The sequence below is a fragment of the Callithrix jacchus genome, chromosome 13 (genome assembly GCF_049354715.1).
Source record: "Callithrix jacchus isolate 240 chromosome 13, calJac240_pri, whole genome shotgun sequence".
Classification (NCBI taxonomy): Eukaryota; Metazoa; Chordata; class Mammalia; order Primates; family Cebidae; genus Callithrix; species Callithrix jacchus.
Genome location: NC_133514.1, coordinates 38,433,915 through 38,454,644, shown reverse-complemented (window position 1 = coordinate 38,454,644; position 20,730 = coordinate 38,433,915). Strand labels below are relative to the sequence as shown.

General features: G+C 50.9%; 1 long non-coding RNA gene across 1 annotated transcript in view; it reads left to right on the top strand.

Annotated features, from left to right (window-relative positions):
- Positions 1-20,730, top strand: part of LOC118146788 (uncharacterized) — a 63,213-nt gene that overhangs the window by 29,372 nt on the left and 13,111 nt on the right. The window contains exon 3 of the long non-coding RNA XR_008475939.2: positions 18,120-18,377. This is a non-coding gene — a long non-coding RNA (uncharacterized LOC118146788). The remainder of the gene's footprint in view (positions 1-18,119; positions 18,378-20,730) is intronic.

Below are 20,730 nucleotides of genomic sequence, written 5' to 3'. Positions count from 1 at the left end.
TCAGCTTGGAGCTGCTAGGAGAACAAAGGGCTGTTCATGAACGCAGACAGGCTTTGTTTTTGGAGGCAGAGGAGTGATGAGAGCACCATGGTCATTGTGAGTTTTAGCTGCAACAGCCACCACGCCTGATCCCTGAAACCATGGGTCTGAAGGGTCTGACTTGTCTTCATCCCAGTCTCGGTTAAGAAGGAGGAGGACAGATGTTCTTGTTTTTAGGCTAAAGTGGGTTAAGTGAGGCAAAAGGTAAAAAGAGCAACAGTTGATGGAGATGTTCCAGCCATAGGGGAGCAGCGGAAGGCCAGGGATACAGCGCAGTCCTCTTTCTGGCTTTCGTGCCTTAGGGTCCCAAGGGACTGGAGAGATTTGTCCCTAGATGCCCATTCTCCACTGTCCTGTGGAGAGGGGGTCCTCTGTCATGTCCTAGTCTGCTGTGAGCTCCTACTGACCCCAGAGCAGCCTCCTCCTCCCTGGCTTTTTCACTCTTTGCTCTTCCAGCTTGGCCAAACCAGTCCTTGCCTGGGCCTCATGAGAGCCAGGGAGGAGGGGCTGGGGTTGGGGAGCTCATGGAAACACAAAGGTGGAGGATTCAGGTATAAGAGGAGGGTGGGTGGGAGGCGGGATGACCTGAATGTGTTGGGCCGGGTGAACCCCGTAGCAATACTACTCAATCCAGACTCAGAGCATAGTGTGCAGTGGGACCTCTGTGCGCCCCCAGCTTTCCGAGGCGTCAATTTAGATGGGTTGGTAGGTGTGACTGTGGAGGACATGGTCTAGAGCGTAAAGAATTACAGGACCAGGGTTTCACTGGTCAGCAAGCCCTGAAACCCTGACCTTCAAGCATCTTCTCTCTGGCTTTGCATGCACGTTCCTCTTGACCTCTGAAGATCCTCCAGGGTCTGGCTTTATTAACATTTTCAGCCTTGGCTTTTTTCCTCCCCTCCCTGTCTCTCAGCTCCAGCCTCTCACTGTCTGGCAGACACACTAGACTCCAGTTTGCCTTCACCCTTCTGCTGTTATGACTCTTGTCTTTCTGTCCATCTATCTAGTGCTACCTAGGGTTCAAGATGGAGACCAAATTTTATGTTCTCCTAGAATGTGTCTGGACCAATTTGCATTTCTCTGACCAGCTTGCAGACCCCATCATACTCTTTTTTTTTTTTCTTTTGAGACAGGGTTTCCTTCTGTAGCGCAGGCTGGAGTGTAGTGGCATGATCACAGCTCACTGTAGTCTCGACCTCCTGGGCTCAAGCAATCCTCCAGCCCTCAGCCTCCCGAGTAGCTGGGACTACAGGTGGGCACCACCACACCTGACTAATTAAAAATTTTTTTTTTTTTTTTTTTGTAGAAACATAGTCTCCTTGTGTTGCCCAGGCTGGTCTCAAACTTCTGGTCTCAAATGATCCTCCCACCTTGGCCTCCATGGGTGCTGTGAGCCACCACATCAGCTGCCTCACTGCACTCTTCAGCATGAAATGCAACACTGTTTCCTATCGCCTCTCTCAATCCATTCCTTGGTTCCCTGAAGGGTCCCATATCTTTACTGCTAAACATGGGGTTTAGAGGGCTGATCGCCAAGGTTCTTAGCAGTTGTAATGATCTAGGGTTCTCTGCTTGCCTTGTCTCCTCATCTGGACTATAAACTCCTCAAGAGCAGGGATGATATCTTTTCCTTGTACCGAATCCCTCAATATTCTAGCCCCAAGTGGGTATTCCATAGAACTTTTGTGGATTGAGTCTTTTTACCACAGGAAGTGGAAGGAGTGGGGAGCAGGGGCTAAGATGCTTTGGACGCCTAGTCTCATAGTCTGGCCTGAAGAGACGTTGGTCTGCAGTTGGTGGAGGGGGTAAGAATCGCCATACAACTCTCGGTGTATTCTGCCCCCAGGAATCTACACTGAGCACTCTGCCCAACACGGGGAGAGGACTCACTCACGGGGCAGGCAGCTCCCTGCAACATTCCCTTTTGTAGCCTGGTAGAAAAAACACTCACTTTGTTTCAGACCTTGGTTTGTCTACTTCCTGCACATGAGACTTGAGCTGGTCACTTGATCTGAGTCTTGTGTGCTCCCTTCTAAAAAGGCAATTGCCAAACCAATATCGCCCTGTAGAAGGGTTGTGTGGGAAGAGGAAGATGAGATGACATGAGAACATGTTCTGTGCACTGTGAAAGCAACAGCAGCCGAGGAGGTACGAAGTTTAGTTATAACATCCCAGCATGAAGAGTAAAAACGTGAAACACAAGAAGAGAAGACCATGGCTCCTCTCTCCTCTCTCTCGCTATCGGACAAAGGACCACTCCCCTCACCTTTGGATAATATGCTGTGGAGCCTCCCCTCTCTTCCAATTTAGAAAAAAATAGAAAAGAAAGTCAAGTGAGAGGAAACATCCTGGTATATTCTGAAAGTTGACTCTGGGAGGAGAGGAAAACATGAACAAACAAAAGCTGTCACTCACTGGCAAGCTGCTTCCTCTGGGGAATAATCTCTGTGAAGGAAAATTAAAGATCTCAGTGTCGCCCTGAGCAGGCGCACGGCCCGCGGCTATGCTAGTAGAATGGCAGCCTCTGAGACAGGGCCTTCCTGCTCCTTCCTGGGGTTTTGCCAGCTCCCAGGGGGCCTTCCTGTTGGGTAAGAGTCTGCCTGCTGCCCCCTGAGTGGGCACTGTCTCCCTGGCCTTCAATGTCCTAGCAGTTTCTGTGCCTGGCAGTGTCAGAGTTTATGTCCTGGGCCGAGAGTAGACTCCTAGCTGCCCTGAGCCTTCTCACACGTTTACGCCCCTCTCCTCCTTATTCTGTTCCAACTTCCTCTCTCTTCCCACATCCATCTGCCTTGCCATGTCAACTTTCACCCCGTGACTCAGAAGTTAGAGGGCGCCTCGAAGCTGGCAACTGGGGCTCCAGCCTTCCAGAAACCTGTTTGTGTGCAAACAAAGGACACCCCCCTCCACACACACAAGCCATCTCGACTTTCCAAGATGACGATTGAGTTTTTCCCCTGTTCTGCTTGATATTTCTGCCAAAGCAAGAAAAATCCTCGTTGAAGTCTAGCAGGAAATCCAATAAAAATTCTTCAAAAGACGGGCTTGACATTGAAAAACAGCAAAATTATAAAATAGGCCTTAGAAAAGAGAGAGGAGAGTTATTATATCTGGCACCAAGCAAAAGCCCGGAGACCCCGTCCAAATGAGCCATCACAGATTGAAAGTGTTTAGCTTCCCGTTGATTAAATATGGAGGAGGACCCAGGGCCTGCCAAGCCTCGGGGATCCAAAGTTTGCTTTCAGTCGGAATGTGTTTTCAGTCAATGGAAAAAATGGTCGGCCCGGGCTGGGCTATGTAACCGAGAAGCCTCAGGTTTAGAGTGAGTAATGGCTGTGAAGCAGAAAAGCATGAGAGCTGTTAATCATTCCTCCCAGGCCTCTGTAATTTAACTCAGTGACTCCTTCGGCTTGGAAAATGCTCCCACCCTCTTCCTCCTCCCTCCTGGGTTCATTTTGCTCAAGGGGGAGTAGAAGAGTCCTTCTGCTTGGGGTCTCTCTATATTTCAGTTCTTAAAGCTCCTCACGGCCAGGCCCTCTCCACATCACGGCCCCACTGTCCCTGCCCTGAACATCCTGGGATGTGGGGACGGAGAGTAGAGAGGCAGTTGCATGCCTGCAGTTCTTTCAGGGAACATCTCTTTGTCCTGTGAGCTTCCTGGAATTGAGGACTGAAAAAATCTCTTCCTTCACCATTTCCTTTCCAGGGGAAGGTGTTTCTCACAGTTGTTTATGGACATTCTTTAATGGGGTTATCTCATTCTAGCCTTGTAATGTTCTTTTACCCTGGGCTTTCATCTGTCCCTCCTCATTCCCTTACCATAAAGAGTGTAAAAAGTAGGACCGGGCGCGGTGGCTCAAGCCTGTAATCCCAGCACTTTGGGAGGCCGAGGCGGGTGGATCATCACGAGGTTAAGAGATCGAGACCATCCGGGTCAACATGGTGAAACCCCGTCTCTACTAAAAATACAAAAAATTAGCTGGGCATGGTGGTGCGTGCCTGTAATCCCAGCTACTCGGGAGGCTGAGGCAAGAGAATTGCTTGAACCCAGAAGGCGGAGGTTGCGGTGAGCCGAGACCGCGCCATTGCGGCCAACCTGAGTAACAAGAGTGAAACTCTGTCTCAAAAAAAAAAAAAAAAAAGAGTGTAAAAAGTCTGGTTTCTCATGTCATTGAAGCCCCCATCAGCAAGGTTTAAGAGTGAGAGAAAGAGAGAGAGAGAGGGGAGAAGGAGGAGGGAAGAGAAAAAGAGAATGTAGGGCTTGTGGGGCTGGGCTGGAATTCAGAAGTAGGTCAACAGAGAGAAGAGGAGAGTAGAAAGAGAGAGAGAGGAAGAAAGAGAGGTACATCTGGAGGGAGAGAGAGAGTAGAGAGAGAGAGAGAGAGAGAGAGAGAGAGAGAGAGAGAGAGTTGGTGGAGAGAGCGTGCATGTCCATGGGGCTGGAACTCTGCTGTAGGCCAAACCTTTCCTCTCAAATGCAAACACTATTGTACTTTCCTGCTTCCCCCAGCCACCTACCCACTCTAATAATGGGCTGTTTTACCCACTGTAAGTGGCCTCCGGGGAATGAGGAGCTGGTGTGTTTCTGATTCTCTCCCCTGTTCTCCCCCAAGCATAAGTACCAGGTGCCTTCAGTGGCTCTATTGGTTTCATTGTCTTCAGAGCTCCCTGCAGTCACCTCTCCAGATAACTGCTATTCACAGGTCACATTTCACGGAAATCTATTTAAGATCACAGGATACAGGGCCAAGTGGAGCGTGCTCATGGTGTGCTGTTCATTTCAAAATGGCGGCCGGCCTCAGCCTCAGCTGAACTTCCGAGTCCAGGGGGGCTCCAACCCTTTCAGCTGGGTACCAACATTTGGTTCCAAGAAGTCACATCAACCAAATAGTTATTGAGGGCTAGGCAAATAAATGAAAGAAATGAGTAAAGAAGTGGCTTTAAAATGATGACATATGGAATGCTCAGTGGTTTAGTGGAAACAGATTTTTTTTTTTTTTTTGGTAAAGAGAGCAAATCACGCCTTGGGCAGCTTGGCTGTAAGGGACATGAACCCCATCAGTGGATACCTGGATACCTGGAATGGCCAGTGACGCTGAGAAATGAAAAAGACAGTTCCACGGTGCTGGCTTGTCCCAGAGAACTAGTGAGAGAAGCTTTGGGCAAGGAGAACGTTCAATAAAAAGCTGTTGGTAGCATCGTGTGCGTGTGTGCGTGTGTGTGTGTGTGTGTGCGTGTGTGTGTGTGTGTGTGTGCGTGTGTGTGCGTGTGTGCGCGCGCGCGCGCGTGTGTGTGTGCGTGTGTGTGTGTGCGTGTGTGCGTGTGTGTGTGTGCGTGTGTGTGTGTGTGCGTGCGTGTGTGTGCGTGCGTGTGTGTGCGTGCGTGTGTGTGCGTGTGTGCGCGTGTGTGTGCGTGTGTGCGCGCGCGTGTGTGTGTGTGTGCGTGTGCGTGTGTGTGTGTGTGTGTGCGCGCGTGCGCATGCATGCATGCAAAGGAAGACACTTGGCATGCTCCTCTTTTGGGGGAAGGAAGGTCAAGGAGGTTAGTGTGAGAGGAAGAAGAAGGACAGAATGGAGTCAAAGTGAGTCCTCACAGACAACCACCTGCCCTTCCATTATTACAACAGCCTCCTCCTCTCTGCCTCCATTTCCATCCCTCTGCATTCGCTTCTTCCTCCATCTCCTCCCTCCTCTTTTTCCTCTTCCTTCTATTCTTTCTCCTTCTCTTCCTCCTCCATCTCCTCCTCCTCTTCCTTTATCTCCTCCTCCTCCTCATCTCTTCTTCCTTTTCCTCCTCCATCTCCCCTTCCTTTTCCTCCTCCATCTCCTCCTCTTCCTTCATCTCCTCCTCCTCCATCTCCTCTTCCTTTTCCTCCTCCATCTCCTCTTCTTCATCTATCTCCTCCTTCTCTTCCTCCTCCATCTCTTCTTCTTCCTCCATCTCCTCCTCATCTTCCTCCTCCCTTTCCTCCTCCTCCCCCTTCTCTTCCTCCTCCTCCACCTCGGCCTCCTCCTCCTGTTTACTATGGCTATCATTTATTGATTACGCTGTGCCCTCCTTGTGCCCAAAGCTTTATGTATTATCTAAGTTAAACCTTTCAGTGATTCTCTGGGCTATACCTTATGTCTCTTCTTCACAATAAGGAATCTGAGGTTCAGAGATGGGAGAAGCACAGAGTTGGTAAATGTGCCCCAAAGTTGGGATTGGAACCCACATCTATCAGGCATTATGCTCTGAGCCACATAAAGGCAGGCTGGCGAAGGCTGCTACAGGCCATGATCCCAGGACCCAGACCTTTAGAGAGACCCGGGTAGGGCACACATCAAAGATCCCACTTCACACGTGGAGGAAAACCAGCAGCCCCATAGGGTGGGGGTCTGCATTTCAAACTCGCTGCAGGCGAGTGCCTCATGGGCAGCAGGGGACCGAGTTGGAAGGGTCAGTGACAGGTCACTCTCATCATCAATCACCTACAGCCTTTTGTCTGTGGGGTGTGGGAAGTGGGAAGGGGTGGGGCTGAGCACCAAGCGGAACAGGTGGAGCAACAGAATTAGTGTAAGAGGTTCTGCTGGGGGCATGAGAAGGCAAGGGGCATTTAGGGTTTTAAGGGGAATCTTCATGGCTCTGGGAATCTCCTGATGGGAGGTGGTGCTGTCCGTAAGTCCTGTAACTGTGCTGATGGTTGACATTCTGACCCCAAGCTAGCTCATCCCAGCGTTGAGCCATCCCTAGCACAAGGGTTCTGATAGAACTGTCCGTCCAGTTTTGAATGTCTCCTTCACTGGCATCACCACAGTTCTGGATGATACCAAGAAGTACATCATTATTATTTTATATCTATGTATATATTTTAGAGACAGGGTCCCGTTCTGTCCCCCTTGGCCTCCTGAGTACCTGGAACTACAGGTGCATGCTAGCATGCCTGGCTAGCTAATTAGAACTTTTTTTTTTTTGGTAGAGATGAGGTTTCACTATGTTGATCAGGCTGGTCTGATCTTGAACTCCTGGGCTCAGGCAATCTTCCTGCCTTGGCCTCCCAAAATGCTGAGGTTACAGGTGTGGGCCACCAAGCCTGGCCTGAAATACATTTTTATATTGAACATGGAGAAACTTACAGTCCAGTTGGGAAATAGATATGCATGAAACATAACACACGTATAGATGGACACACACACACATTGCGTGCCAGGCACTGTTTTAGGTCATTGGATATGACAGAGGTCATCCTAACAGTGACAGGCTGAGCTAGGAACTCCTGTGATGCCCTTTTCATAAGAAGAAATGGAGGCACCAGGGAATCAGTAGCTTGCCCCAGGCCATGTGGCTAGTGAGTGGTAGGGCCAGGATTCAACCCCAGGCTGCCAGGCACTGTGGGCAGCTCTGAACCAATGCACCCCACTGCCTGTAGGCTGTGTAGAGAAGGAGGGAGGTGGGGTGCATTTAAGATTGGGCTGAAGAGTTGAAGGGAGCAAGAAGGACTCAGCCACAGGGCCTGCAGGAGGTCAGGAGGAGGGCAGGGAGACAGTTAGGGAGGACGCTCTGAGGCAAGGGGAGGGCGTGGGGTGATCTGTGCAGGGCCTTCCCGAGCAGCAGGCTGGGACCAGACTGAGCCTGGGACTTGGTGGGAACAACTAGTGAGTCAGATTAGGGAGGGAAGTAGTCCTGGGGCGGTTAGAGCACAGGCTGGTGGCAGGCTCTGGGTGGGTAGGTCTTGGATGTCAGGGAAATAATTTGGTGTGCACCTTCTGAGGAGGTGACTTCCGGGGGGATTTCAAGCCTAGAGCTGGCCAGGCATAAAGAGCAAACCCTAAGAGGCCAGGATTCCAGGCCCGGCTCTGCCCTGAGGCATCTCACTCCCAGTCACCCAGCTCATTCCTGGCTCTGGATTCCAGCTATCTCATTTTTAAAATAAAGGGCTTCAGCTGGGTAATCTCCCATGGCTACAAAGTTCTGTGGTAGGAACAGAAGAGTTTTAAAGAGGGTTGGGGGTGGAAGAGCCCTGGAGTCAGGGAAGGTAGAACTATAGGGATCTTGGAGACCTTCTGTCCAGTCTGTTTTGCAAGTGGGGAAACTGAGGCACAGAAAGGATGAGTGATTTTCCCAAGCCACACAGCTCATGATTAGCAGAGCCCCTGAGCCTTTAGGTCTACTATACCTGCCAATGGCTCCCCATCCACCACAGGGAGGAGCTGTGGGGACTTTGCTGGAGCCGGGATGAGAGAGGCAGGCAAGGAGATACCACCGGCTTGGAGGTACCACCGGCTTCATCCTTGACCCCTTCACCAGCACCAGCTGGGAAATAGTCCCTCACAGAGGCAGGTCAACAGTGGCAGCTCAGAGCCACTGATCTCAGGGCTGCAGTCTCTGCCACAGCAAGCCCTTGCTTTTGGGGGGTTGCTCTTAAATGCTCACCTGCAAAATCGCCAGGGCAGCCCATGCTCAGGGCTGGGAGCTGAGACCATTATGTTCTGAGAGCCATCCAAGGGGGAAATAGAAATCTGAGGTGGGACCCAAGTCCGTGGCCAGTGTAGGTGATCCTGGGGCCCGGGGCCCCCCCTTTGGTTGGCTGGGCCCAGAGCCCTGTCCTCACACCTCCTGTGGCCCATGAGAAGGGGCAGATATGGTGGCCTGAGCTCCAGGGCTGGCTGGAGCTGGTCAGGCTGACTGCTGGCCCGAGCTCCGACATGTGAGCAAACCTCCCTCCCGGGTTCTTCTTAGTGCCCACGTCAAAGGTGTCTGGTAAAAGTTAACAGGTTTCCCTGCCTCTAGGAGATCAGAGGGACAACTGGAGCTTACTGGGGTCAGGGAGAGGTTGCTGAAACCTGTTGGGGCAGTCCCTGGAGCTGACCCTGGTTTAGGGCCCTGTCTCACTCCCTGGTCTCATCTAGAGCCCAGGACTCTTTCCAGGGTAGGCAGCCCGAGGTCCTGTCTGTCTGAAGGCCCCTTACACAGTGGCCTGGTGGCCAATGTCTTCCCAGCTCCGGGTCCAAGTGTGGATGTTGGGGATGTGGGGGGAAGGGATGTGGGGGAAAGGGGTTGTGGCAGGGAGGGAGCAGGATGGCTCTGCTGATGAGATGCTAGGTAGAATCTGGGCCCGGCCAGGCATGGCCAGGTGTGACCCTAGTCCCTGACCCCTGGTGGCTCAGAGTGGGAGGAGGTGAGGGCTGGGGGCTGGGAGGAGGCTGTTGGCTAACATTTAGCAGGACCTTTGAAGATGTAAATTCTTCCCCAGCTCCTGCTGGGATTGATGGGGTCAGAGTTCACAGGCATGGTTGCCTTGTTCTCTTAGTGGGCTGGAAATCTCGTAGACAGATGGGTTAGGGTCCGCTGTGATCAGACCTTCCCCAGAGGCAAAGGGCTCACGGGAAATGCTATTTCTGGTGCTCTCTGGAATCAGATCTAGTGACTTAGAGTTCTTAGGAGAGGGCTGATGGAAGTCGTTTTTTCCTAAATGCTGGAATTTCTCCTGGGTGTTTGTGTTGGGTGTATGTGTTGGGTGTGTGTGTTGGGAGTGTGTTGGGTTTGTGTGTTGGGTGTGTGTGTTGGGTGTGTGTTGGGCTTGTGTGTTGGGTGTGTGTGTTGGGTTTGTGTGTTGTGTGTGTGTTGGGTGTGTGTGTTGGGTTTGTGTGTTGTGTGTGTGTTGGGTGTGTGTGTTGGGTTTGTGTGTTGGGTGTGTGTTGGGTGTGTGTGTTGGGTTTGTGTGTTGGGTGTGTGTTGGGTTTGTGTGTTGGGTGTGTGTGTTGGGTTTGTGTGTTGTGTGTGTGTTGGGTGTGTGTGTTGGGTGTGCTAGTGTTTAGCCCCATGAAAATCAACCACTGGACCATCTGGGAGAGAGGCTCTACCTCCTGCTCCCGCCTGACTTGCACTTTTTATTCTACAAATGCTGCTTGAGGCTTCCTGTTTCGCTGTGCCTGGTTCTGGTTTCTGCTGGGTGTCCCTCCTGGGCTATTTCCTCTGCAGCAGCCCCGCCCATCTTCTCAGCTTGCATAACTCCTGTTCACCTTTCGCAACGCCTCCTCCACGAAGCCTTCTTGGAATGACTCTGTTCCCCTAAGACATTCAACAGTTCCTTCAGTCAACTAGTATTATGTACTATGTACCAGGCCCTGTACTATTCGGAATGTATCCGTGCATAAAAGACACCAAAATCCTTCCCTCAGAGCACTGCATCTTAGACGGCAATTATGGCTTTATGTGAATTAACAAATTTAATGTGTAGAGCATCTCTTCAGAGGAGGTCAATTTTTTTTTTTTGAGACGGAGTCTTGTTTTGTCACCAGGCTGGAGTGCAGTGGCGCGATCTTTGCTCACTGCAACCTCTGCCTCCCGGGTTCAAGCAATTCTTCTGCCTCAGCCTCCTGAGTAGCTGGGACTATAGGCAACTGGCACCACAACTAACTAATTTTTGTATTTTTAGTAGAGACAGGTTTCACCGTACTGGCCAGGCTGGTCTTGAACTCCTGACCTTGTGATCCGCCCGTCTCGGCCTCCCAAAATGCTGGGATTACAGGGAGGTCAATTATTTTATTATTATTATTTTTTGAGACAGGGTCTCACTCTGTCCCACAGCCTAGAGAACAGCAGTACAGTCATGGCTCACTGCAGCCTCCACCTCCTAGGCGCAAGGGATCCTCCGACCTCAGCTTCCCAGGTAGCTGGGACTATGGGTGTGCCCCACCAACCCCAGCTAATAGGTCAATTATTATCCACATTTCCCATAGGAGATTACACAACAGATAAGGTCAAGTGTATAAAAGTGTACCAGGTCCCCTTCTGCATGTTAAATTAAATTACTCAATTCAATTATTAAATTTAATTTAATGTATCCTTACTACAGCCTGATGAGATAGCTGTTATTTTCCTCATTTTACAGATGAGGAAACCAAGACTGAGAGGGGTTAGGTAACTGATCTCAGGTCACCTAGTCAGGAAGTAGCAGGACTATAGGGATGATTCTAAGCTAACACAGGCCCCTATGGCCCCCATAAGAATGTTACTCTGTGCCAAAGCATTTCCTCTCTCCAAAAGATCTGCTTATCTCCTCCATTATCCTGGGAGCTCCCCCAGGGCAGTGATCTCGACTTATTTATCTTTATCCTTTGAACTCCCATTGTGTTGAGCACTTAATTGGCATCTGACAAATGCTTGTCTGTGGATTGATGGACAACCGAAATTGGAAGGAGATGAGAATAAAGCAGCTAATATTTATTGCTTGGACTCTGCTGGGCTGTGCATTGGTCCTGGCTGGACATGACCTCTTTTAGTCCTTATAATAGGTGAATTAGCCGTTGAGAGGTTGGCTGCTAGTGTGGGCTAAAGATGGGATTTGAATCACGGGTTTCTCACTCCAAAAATCCATACTCCATGGATGTGTGTGTGCCAGTGCCACAGGAGGCTGCTTGGTGGAAAGGTGGTCACTCTGGAGGCTTCTGAGCCTAAGCCTCTTGGGCTTTGCTGCTTTGGTTCTCATAGGGACTGACAGGAGTGGAAGGTGGAGGCCTTTTTGTTGGGAGTGACATTTACAATACCGAAAGGGGTCTGGGGAAGTTGGGAGTCGGGTCTCAAGATTATCCCCACCGTTTCAGATGTGGGAAGGAATGAAAGGGTGGCAATTGGGTACATTACATTTTTCTGATTGTTGCTGAATCTGTAACAGTCTGTTCCAGGGAAACAGCTGGATTCAGAACTGACCGACGCTGCACGAGTTCCGCAGAGAAGGAAGAGGATGATGGTGAATCAGACTGCAGCCTTCAGGCCTGGAGCAGAGACGGGAGAGTTCCTGCTCAAGGATGTTTAGTGCCTTTGTTCTGGCATCTGTTTCATTCCTCCTTGCTCAGTTAGGAAGGAAGAACAAAGTAGAGTCTTCTGACTCATCTACTCATGGGGCTTGAGAGACTAAGGGCTACTGTGTGTGTGTTTTGGGGGACGAGGGGATGTGTGCAGGGACCTATGGTTGCACAGCACAGCAGAGCATGGAGCACTGGAGCCCACGTCCTGGGCCTCCCAGGCTCTCACCATTGGCCATTGGGGCACATGGACTTCGAGTGCCCTCCAGCCTCCCCCAACAGCCAGCCACGTCGAGTCCCCCCACGCCCCTTTGGTTAATCACCTATTTTGCTTGACTAAGAATCAAAGAGAGGAGGATGGCACCCAAACGAACTAAGCTCACTTAAATCACTGGCAGGGTAATTTGAGAGATGAGTTGGCCAGCACCCACTGCGGGAATGAAGCAAAGCCTGCGCTGTGGAGACAGCGGGAAATAACCTTGAGTGACTGTGGTGAGCAGGCAGCCTCATGTCACCCAAGGGAACAGCCCCAACCCCAGCTCCAAAACTCAAATTGGAAGTCAGTGTGCAGTGTCTGCTGGGCAGATGGGTGACATTTCTCTCCTGGTCGGTCTCTCCCTCCAAAGCAGGACAGATGTCTCAGCAGCGGGGCCTCTGGCAGAACCAATAGCCCCCTGAGTGGCTGCTCAGACTCACCTGGGGTTAAGGGAGCTAACTGCTGAGGAGGGGATGACTGGAACCCTGCCTTAGGGTTCCCTCCCACCAGCCCACCCAGGTAAGGGCTCCAGCAGATGCTTTTGTTTGTTGAGCTCATTCACCTGTTGAGGGAACACAGAGGAAACAAGGGTCTTTCAACAGAAGGGAGCGGGGCTATAAAGTGGGTGTTTTATGGGCCACATACAGAAACTGACTACTTGCAGAAGGCCGCGCCACTCTGCACAGGGGCCAGTGTCGAGGGAAACTTCGAGGTCCTTTCATCGAGATGAGGATTGTTAGCTCTGACTTCAGATAAGCAGAATAAACAAGCCTCAGCCCAAGTGGAAACTGGTTCTGCCCCCTTTCTTTGCTTTTCTAAGCCATCAAAGCCAAGTTCCTAAAGCCGGACTGTCTCATGTGCTTTCTCATGGTTTCATTGTTTTGTTTATTGTGCTTATGGCAAGTGCTAACAGACCGCTTTCAAAGTGTGTTGATATTTCAGTTGTTTTTGAATGGCCCTTCTGTCTTTCTGCATCTGGACAGCATTAAAGTCTGGCCCCAGGGAACCACTGGGTTCCTATAAAAGTGTACCAGGTCCCCTTCTGCAGCAAACGCTGGCCATGACAAGATCAGGCACCCAATCTGGGCAGGAACATGCACCAAAAATTAGAGCGGAATCATGAGGCCACTTTCAGCAGCCAGGGAAGACAGGCCTGGGCTGGGAGGGGCCCAGTGAGTGTTGCCAAGTGGACTGTAGGTGTTCGCTCTTTGTCCATGGACATGCTTCTTCCTGTGGGAAGAACTCTACTGAGCTGAGGGTCAGGTGATGCCATGAATTCCTGGTCTATAGCTTCACAGATTCCCCCTCCCCCAACCTCTCTGCCTCGCCTCTCCCCTCCCCTCCCCTCTCTTCTCCTTCTCTCCTCTTTTTTTAAAATTTTTTTTTATTTTTTAGAGATCTCACTCTGTCGCCCAGCAATGTAGCTCACTGCAGCCTCAGACTCCTGGGCTCAAGCAATTCTCCTGCTTCAGTCTCCTGAATAGCTGGAGCTACAGGTGCGAAGCAAGTTAATTAGTTTATTCATTCTCTTTAGTTTTAGTACAGATGAGGTCTCGCTATGTTGCCCGGGCTGGTCTCGAACTCCTGGACTCAAGTGATCCTCCCATCTTAGCCTCTCAAAGTGCTGGGGTTACATCATGGGCAGCCTCTCTCTCTGCCTTCTAAATTCCTGGTTACCTGGTCAACAACCAGCATAGTTTTCAAGTAGGAGGTTCGTGAGGATTGGACAAGGAACAAGAGCTGGAAAAGGGAGAATAGCCTAGTCATCCAGGAGAAGCCTGGAAGAGGCAGCACAGCCCCAGGGCACCCACACTGGAGCTCCTGACCTGCTCCAGGCAGAGGCTCCCTTGGGGGATCTTTTGGACATTGCCCAAAGGCCAGAGCTGGGAAAGGGCAGGGTGGAAGTGTCCTCCTGAGACTCTGTCTTTGGTTTTCAAGAGCTTTTCCTTTCTGTGTCTGCTCCATCTCCACCCAACCCTCACCAGCCCCGCTGGATGCTGCATCAGACACTTTAGGCTAATGCAAAACTAGGCTCCAACCAGCTCCCTCTGGTGGGAGAGAATCTGGGGGCATGATCTCACTTAACTTTATAAGATTAGCACAAACTCGAATCCATTTCTTTTCTTTTCTTTCTTTTTTTTTTTTTTTAGACAGTATCTTGCTTTGTCACCCAGGCTAAAGTGCACAGCTCACAGCTCACTGCAGCCTCAAACTCCTGGGCTCAAGTGATCCTCCTGCCTCGACTTCCTGAGTAGCTGGGACTGCAGGCACCTACTCGTCACCATGCCTGGCTAATTTTTTCAGATTTTTTAGTAGAGATAGAGTCTTGCTATGTTGTCCAGGCTGGCCTAATCCATTTCTTCAAAGCTTTCTCTGTTTCCCCCCTCCCAAGTTGCCTGAGGTTTTTCTTTAGCCCATGAAGCTGATCAGCTTGTAAACAGTCCTTTCTGGTTTGGTATCAGGAGTTGCAGGGCCCTCTTCTGCCTGACAGCTGGACAGCTCTGTGGCTTGGTATGAGAAGATCCTGATTGAGCAGTCCCCGTGAGCTTCCGCCAAGTCACATGCGATGGAAAATGAAAGGTGGTTAAGTGAGCTTTGGTGCTTCTGTGCTGCAGTTCAAGGAAATCCAGGGAGTCTAGGGAAAGAAAAAAGCTAGCTCTCAGCTGGGTGTGGTGGCTTACCCCTGTAATCCCAGCACTTTGGGAGGCTGAGGCAGGTGGATCACAAGTTCAGGAGTTTGAGACCAGCCTGGCCAACCTGGTAAAACCCTGTCTATTTTTGTACTAAAAAAATACAAAAATTAAGTGGGTGTGGTGGCAGGTGCCTGTAGTCCCAGCTACTCAGGAGGCTGAGGCAGGAGAATCGTTTGAACCCAGTAGGTAGAGGTTATAGTCAGCTGAGATTATGCCACTACACTCCAGCCAGAGTGAGACATTGCCTCAAAAGAAAGAAAGGAGGGAAGAAAGAAAGAAGCTAGCTCTGTCAGTTGGTTCTAGAAAAGAACGATGGAGGCTCTTAGACCTGCAATCGGCATGTTCATGCCTATAAATACACTGGGGTAGTGGAAGGGCTGCAAGGTCTGATTAGCGATGACTGGTCTCTGCTCAATAGGTCTCAAAGTTCTTGTCTTCTTTATGGCTACACATCCTAGCCTTTCTTTCTATGTATATATTATCTTTAAGCTGTCTGTCCTTCTTGAAGTGTTAGCATCCTCAGAATTGGGTATATTCTTGCATCGACATTAGTCCATCTGGGACGCTGGATAAAGCCTTCAGCAGTGCTATTTTGTTTTTGTGTTGTTGCATTTGCTCTTGGTTCCAGCAAGGAGGCAATGTGAACGCTGTGTCCAGGGCCAAGCACATCCGGACAGGCTGGGCTGATTGGCCTCTGAGAAACCGAGCATACCTCTACTGAGGCAGGATAGTCTATGAGAAGGACTTCCTTGTTTCCCGATTCCTTGAATAGATGAGGTAGAGAATGGTCGTCTTCTGTCTGCTACACTGTCTGTGTGTGTGTGAACACTTGTCATTTTGAAAAATTGTAAACTTTACGTAGCAGTTTCTTTCTCACTGGGGTTTCTCCTTGTGTGAAACTTTAATTTTATAGCTTTGGCTGTTAATTCATCATGGGTACCACCATCAATAAATATTTATTGAGCTTTCACTGGGCACAGCATGTTGAAATAAGAACTATATATTTGACTCAAGAGGAGTTCATAGCGGATGGGGTTAGATTTTGGGAGGGGGCAGGAAAAACCTCTTTGAGGTCTCTTTCAACCCTGGATTTTATGGCTTTGTAACCAAGGTGACAGGGTCAGCCTACACATATCAGGCAGTCAGCTCAAACAAGTGAATGGGTCTTTGGGCCATCACAAAGATAGTCGCCTTTAGAAAACCCACCCAGAACCAGCAATGCGACTGCCATCAGCAGTGCTAGCAGATGTCCACTTTGGGACCCAGGGCTGCAAAGGGATAACGTGGATCTTCTTGGTCTTCCTTATGGTGCCCTGTGGAAGTAAGTACTTGCTGACTGAGTGATGCTTTGCCCTTTGATTCTGGAATTTACAAGGAACATGAGGCGAGGTGTGATGGCTCATACCTGTAATCCAGAGCTTTGGGAGCCTCAGGCAGGAGGATCAGTTGAGGCCAGGATTTTGAGACCAGCCTGGACAACATAGCAAGACCCCAGCTCTATAAAAAATGAAAGAAACTAGGGGGCATGGTGGCATGTGCTTGCACTTCCAGCTACTTGGGAGGCTGAAGCAGGGGGATTGCTTGAGCCCAGGAGTTGGAGGCTGCAGTAAGCTATGATCGTGCCATGGCACTCCAGCCTGGGTGACAGACAGACCCTATCTCTAAATACAATACGATAAAGGAGAATAAAATACAATAAATAAAAGGAATATAGAGCTTGGCAAAATGTGGAGCCTGTTGATGCTTGGGTTGGAGAGGACCGAGTGTCCTTTTTTGCAGGCTTCTTGGTGGCAGCCTGGTGGGTGCTAAGCGTTGTGGGCGAGGGGAGGGCCATGGGAGGGGAGCTGCATAAGTCTCACGGAGTCCTGGGTAGTCAGACCTGAAGCAGCCAGCCTGCTGCTGCAGCAGTGATGTGGGCCTCCTGGAGGGTTTTCTTCAACATTATGAAGATGAACAGGGCTCTGAGAATTCCCTTTGGACCTGGGCTCCGTGCTAATTGCCTCCATATTTATGGCATGATGGGAGGATCACAGTGGCACCTCTGAAGTAGAGTCTGGGGACAATTCAGCAAAGTGGCCCTGGCTCTGGTGAGAGTTGGGCACTGGTAGATCTGAGCCTCCAGGGGCCCAGAGGCTCCGCTTCCTGTTGCCAGGCAGGCGCAGTATTATTATTCTTATCATTATTCCCCTTCTCTATGAGAGAAGCTGAAACAGAAACCTGGAATGGTTAAGTGCCCAGGTAACACTATGGGAACCACAGGGTCATGATCAACAGGAGCAGGAGAATCCGTATCTCCTGCCTCCCAGCTCATGGGTTCTCCGCTGCCAAGGGGAAGGGGCAGGGAATTGAGTAGTGCCAATCCTTTTTCATAAAAGATGATGTTCGGTGTTTCACAAGCAGCTGCTTCTCCCTTGAGGTTAAACTGGTGGTATTAGGGCTGAAGAGGGTTGATAGAGAAGCAAGGAACTAGGGAATACTGCCTGGTTCCATATCCATCCCTAGTTGGACTGTGGGATAGCTATCTCACTTGCCAAGCCTCGGTTTCCCTATCTGTAAAGTGAGGATAACAGGGTTAACTGTATCATGGGATTGTTATGGGCAGTAGATGAAATAATATCTAAGGGGATTTGGATCATGCTTGGAACAAAAGTTAGTGACTAATAAGTAGGCATTGTGACAGGGAGGTGGTCTGGTGGTGAAGCGTGGAAGCTCTGAGCCTGGCTGCCTGAGCCCAGAGAGGTCAAGTGACTTGCCAGGTCACGCAGCTAGTGAGGGGTAGAGTCATGGCGAGTTCCCAGGGTCCTTTGATCAGGGAACTTGGGGTGGGGCTCTCCAGGCCCCAGTGCTAGTCACAGGAGGGGCCCATCTTGGGGACCGGGGTGTCCTCTTAGGTTAACTGTCACTTGGTGAGGGGCATAGCATTGGAGAGACTGTAGGGGCTCCTGGGGAGATGGCTCTGGGCTGAGTCCGAGCCTCTGCTTTGTCTACTGCAAAGCAGTGGCTGAAGTCGACTCTGGGCAGGCGGAGCGGAAGCCAAATGGGCCGGGCAGGGTGGGAACGCCCCTGGCTCTGCAGGATCTCGGCATGGCTTTCCATCAAGCCTCTGTTGGTGCCGGGTTCCCCCATAAAGCCATTATGTACTGGGAGAATTAATCATGCCGTTAGGTAAGCATTATGGCACTTTTATGGCAGCTTTGAAGCTAATCTGTCACTAATGCCTGCTGGATTATCATGATTTCTTGCAGTTGTGATTCATTAACTTGAGGCCTAATCGTAATGCTACTAAACATCTTCCATCACTGTTTGCCCCAACATGTCCCCACTCTCTGGTCTATTGTGCTGTTGCAGTGGCGTGACTGGCAACCTGTGTGGTCTCCAAAACTGGAGCCCCAGCGAGAGGAACAGATTCCCCAGCCGGCCAGAAACTGCCCAGCCTTGTGTCTACCCACTGCCCAAGCTCAGAGCACTTCTCCCCGTCTCAGCACATGCTGCCAGTGAGCCTTCTCTGCACCTTTTCAACTTGAGCTTTTCTCCAGAGGAGGCCACAGTGCCTTTCCTGAAGTTCCCAGCACTGCTTTTAAGAGGGCAGAGGATGCAGAGGCCAAGGTAAGGCTGTATAGACGGGTGAGTTTCAGAGTGAGACAAGCACCCACAGCTCCCAGGAAACTTTTGGATCTGGTAAGGCCTACCTGGGCCAGAAGTGTGTCTGGGGCCTGGAGAGAGAAATAGGAGCATTGCTGAAGAAATCCAGACACACCCTTGCCTTTTTCTTCTTGCTCAGGGCTGACAGCACTCCCGGGTGAGGAGGCAGGCAGAGGGGCAGGGGAGTGGCTGTGGTGCCCATGTCCGGCCTGCCTATGTTCATAAAACCCCTTGCTGAGAGTTTTCAGCAAGAGGTGGTTCTCTTAGGCTGGCTGCTCTCTGCAAAAGGTCAGCTTCAGGGCAGGGCTTGACGGATGGGCTGTGAGCCGGCAAGAAAAAGCAAGCTGGGGAGGAGGGGGCGGGTGTGTGTTGGGGTGTGGGTGGGGGGCGGGAAGAAGTCAGCAGAGACTCAGAGTGTGGGCTCTGTCCTGGTGCCAGAGGAGGCTGGGAGGACAGGCGTCTCGTTCCTCCTGCACCATCCATCAAGGCCAGCGCTGTTATCTCAACAATCTGTAACCTCCTCCTCCTCTCCAACCTGTTCAAGTGCTCACCAGCCCTGACCCTTCCCGCCCTCACTTGGGCCTGGGCTGCTGCAGGTTGATGGATGGCTTCTCCTCCTGCCCGGCTCGCCTCCCTGCAGCTGGGGAAACAGACACAGGTAGAGGTGGGGTCAAGCCTGGGGCAGCCCCAGTGACCCCGTCACCGAGGCCAAGGGATCCTGCGTTCCCATCAGCAGCAGGTGCTGCCAGGATATAGAAATAGAACGGAAAGGAAACAAGCAGTGAATTCCAACGATGTAAGGAGGAAAGGGGAGAAAAAAGCACCCCAAACCGAAACCAAAAAACCTCTCTGCATCCCGAGGTCTTCCAAGACGTCTGAAAATCTTGAACATGGTGTGATGTCTTCTGTGCACAGTTACGACGTAGTCGGCTCCAACCCATCTGTGTTTTCTCACGCCTGTGTGCTTTAAGAACCGCTGAAATGAAAAACAAGTTAAAAAATCCATAGATGTATATATAGTGAGGCTGAGAAAGAGAGGACAGTCCCCCGCAGCCTGTACAGCCTATATTTGCTTTTTTATTTAAAAAACAATTTTTTTGCCAGTGTTTGTTGCAAGAAAAAGTGTATAAAAATAATCCTTAGACAACTGGAGTAAATATTCGCAACACATCAGCAGAGTCAAAGCCAGAATCCAAGGCTCCCACCCTTCCTCTTTCTGGGCATTGATGGGAGGAATAGAAAGGATCTTTGCTCGTTTTTCCAGCTTCTAGGTGACTGCGTTTCTTGTTCTAGGTGAAACTGGTTCTTCTGGTGAGGTTTGCAAACTGGACGGGTGGGGTGAGAACTGGATAGCTGACCCAGCAATCAGAGGCTGCACTAAGAAGCTCCCTCAGAGAGGGCTTAGACGTCTTTTGAAAACAAGAAGTGAATAGCAGTCTGAAAGTGGGATGTGTGTGTGTGTGTGTGTGTGTGTGTGTGTGTGTGTGTGTGTGGTGGGAGGTGCTGCTGTGGAGGCCTGACGTGCTGCAAAGAGGGTCAGGTGAGAATTCAGCTCAGCATTGGTGGAGTCCTCCTTGGCCTGATGTTCCCTCCTCAATACCCTGGTGGCTGGGCACCCCTGCAGCCTGGCACCGATGGCCCAGGCTGCTTCCTTGTTGGAACTTTTATAGGCCAAATAGGATGTCCAGGAAGGACTCTCCAGGCATGGGGTCTGGGGGCTTTGGAGTTTTAAATGAATGGAAGAAGAGAGAGACCTGGTAGGTGGGGGAGAGGGTGTGAGTAGAACAAGAAAAAGACAGGGCAAAGAAAGGAAATGGGGGAAAACAGAAATTGCAAGGCCCACGGCGGGGATGGGGGGAGAGAAGAGCACCGAGAGGAAGATCCAAGAGCAAGATGGTCACAGGACAGGAGTCAGCAGGGAGAGCAAGAGGGAAAGGAAATTTAATGAGGGCAACTTGAAGGCCAGTGTTCACCAACAGCTGGCGGGGTGCCGGGTTTGATCTCCTTGTGAGTCAGGCGGTCTGATTAATCGTGGCCTGTGGAGGAGGACGGACACCTGGCTCCGCTGCTGGGCTCTTTGATCTGCAGGGTTTCTCAGGGCCTGTGGGAGGAGAGTTGCATGTATGTGTGCACTCCCAGGGCACCGAAGCCTCATGGGGGCTCCCTGGGAAGGAAGCGAGGGAGGGCAGGGAGAGCTGCCTTCGGAGAGGCCTTGGGGTGTAGGGACAGGCCAGGAGGGGCCCACAGCCTCCTGGAGCTGAGAGGCTCCTCAGGACAAAACTCCTGAGAGGAAGGCTTTTGGGGGAACTTGGAATAG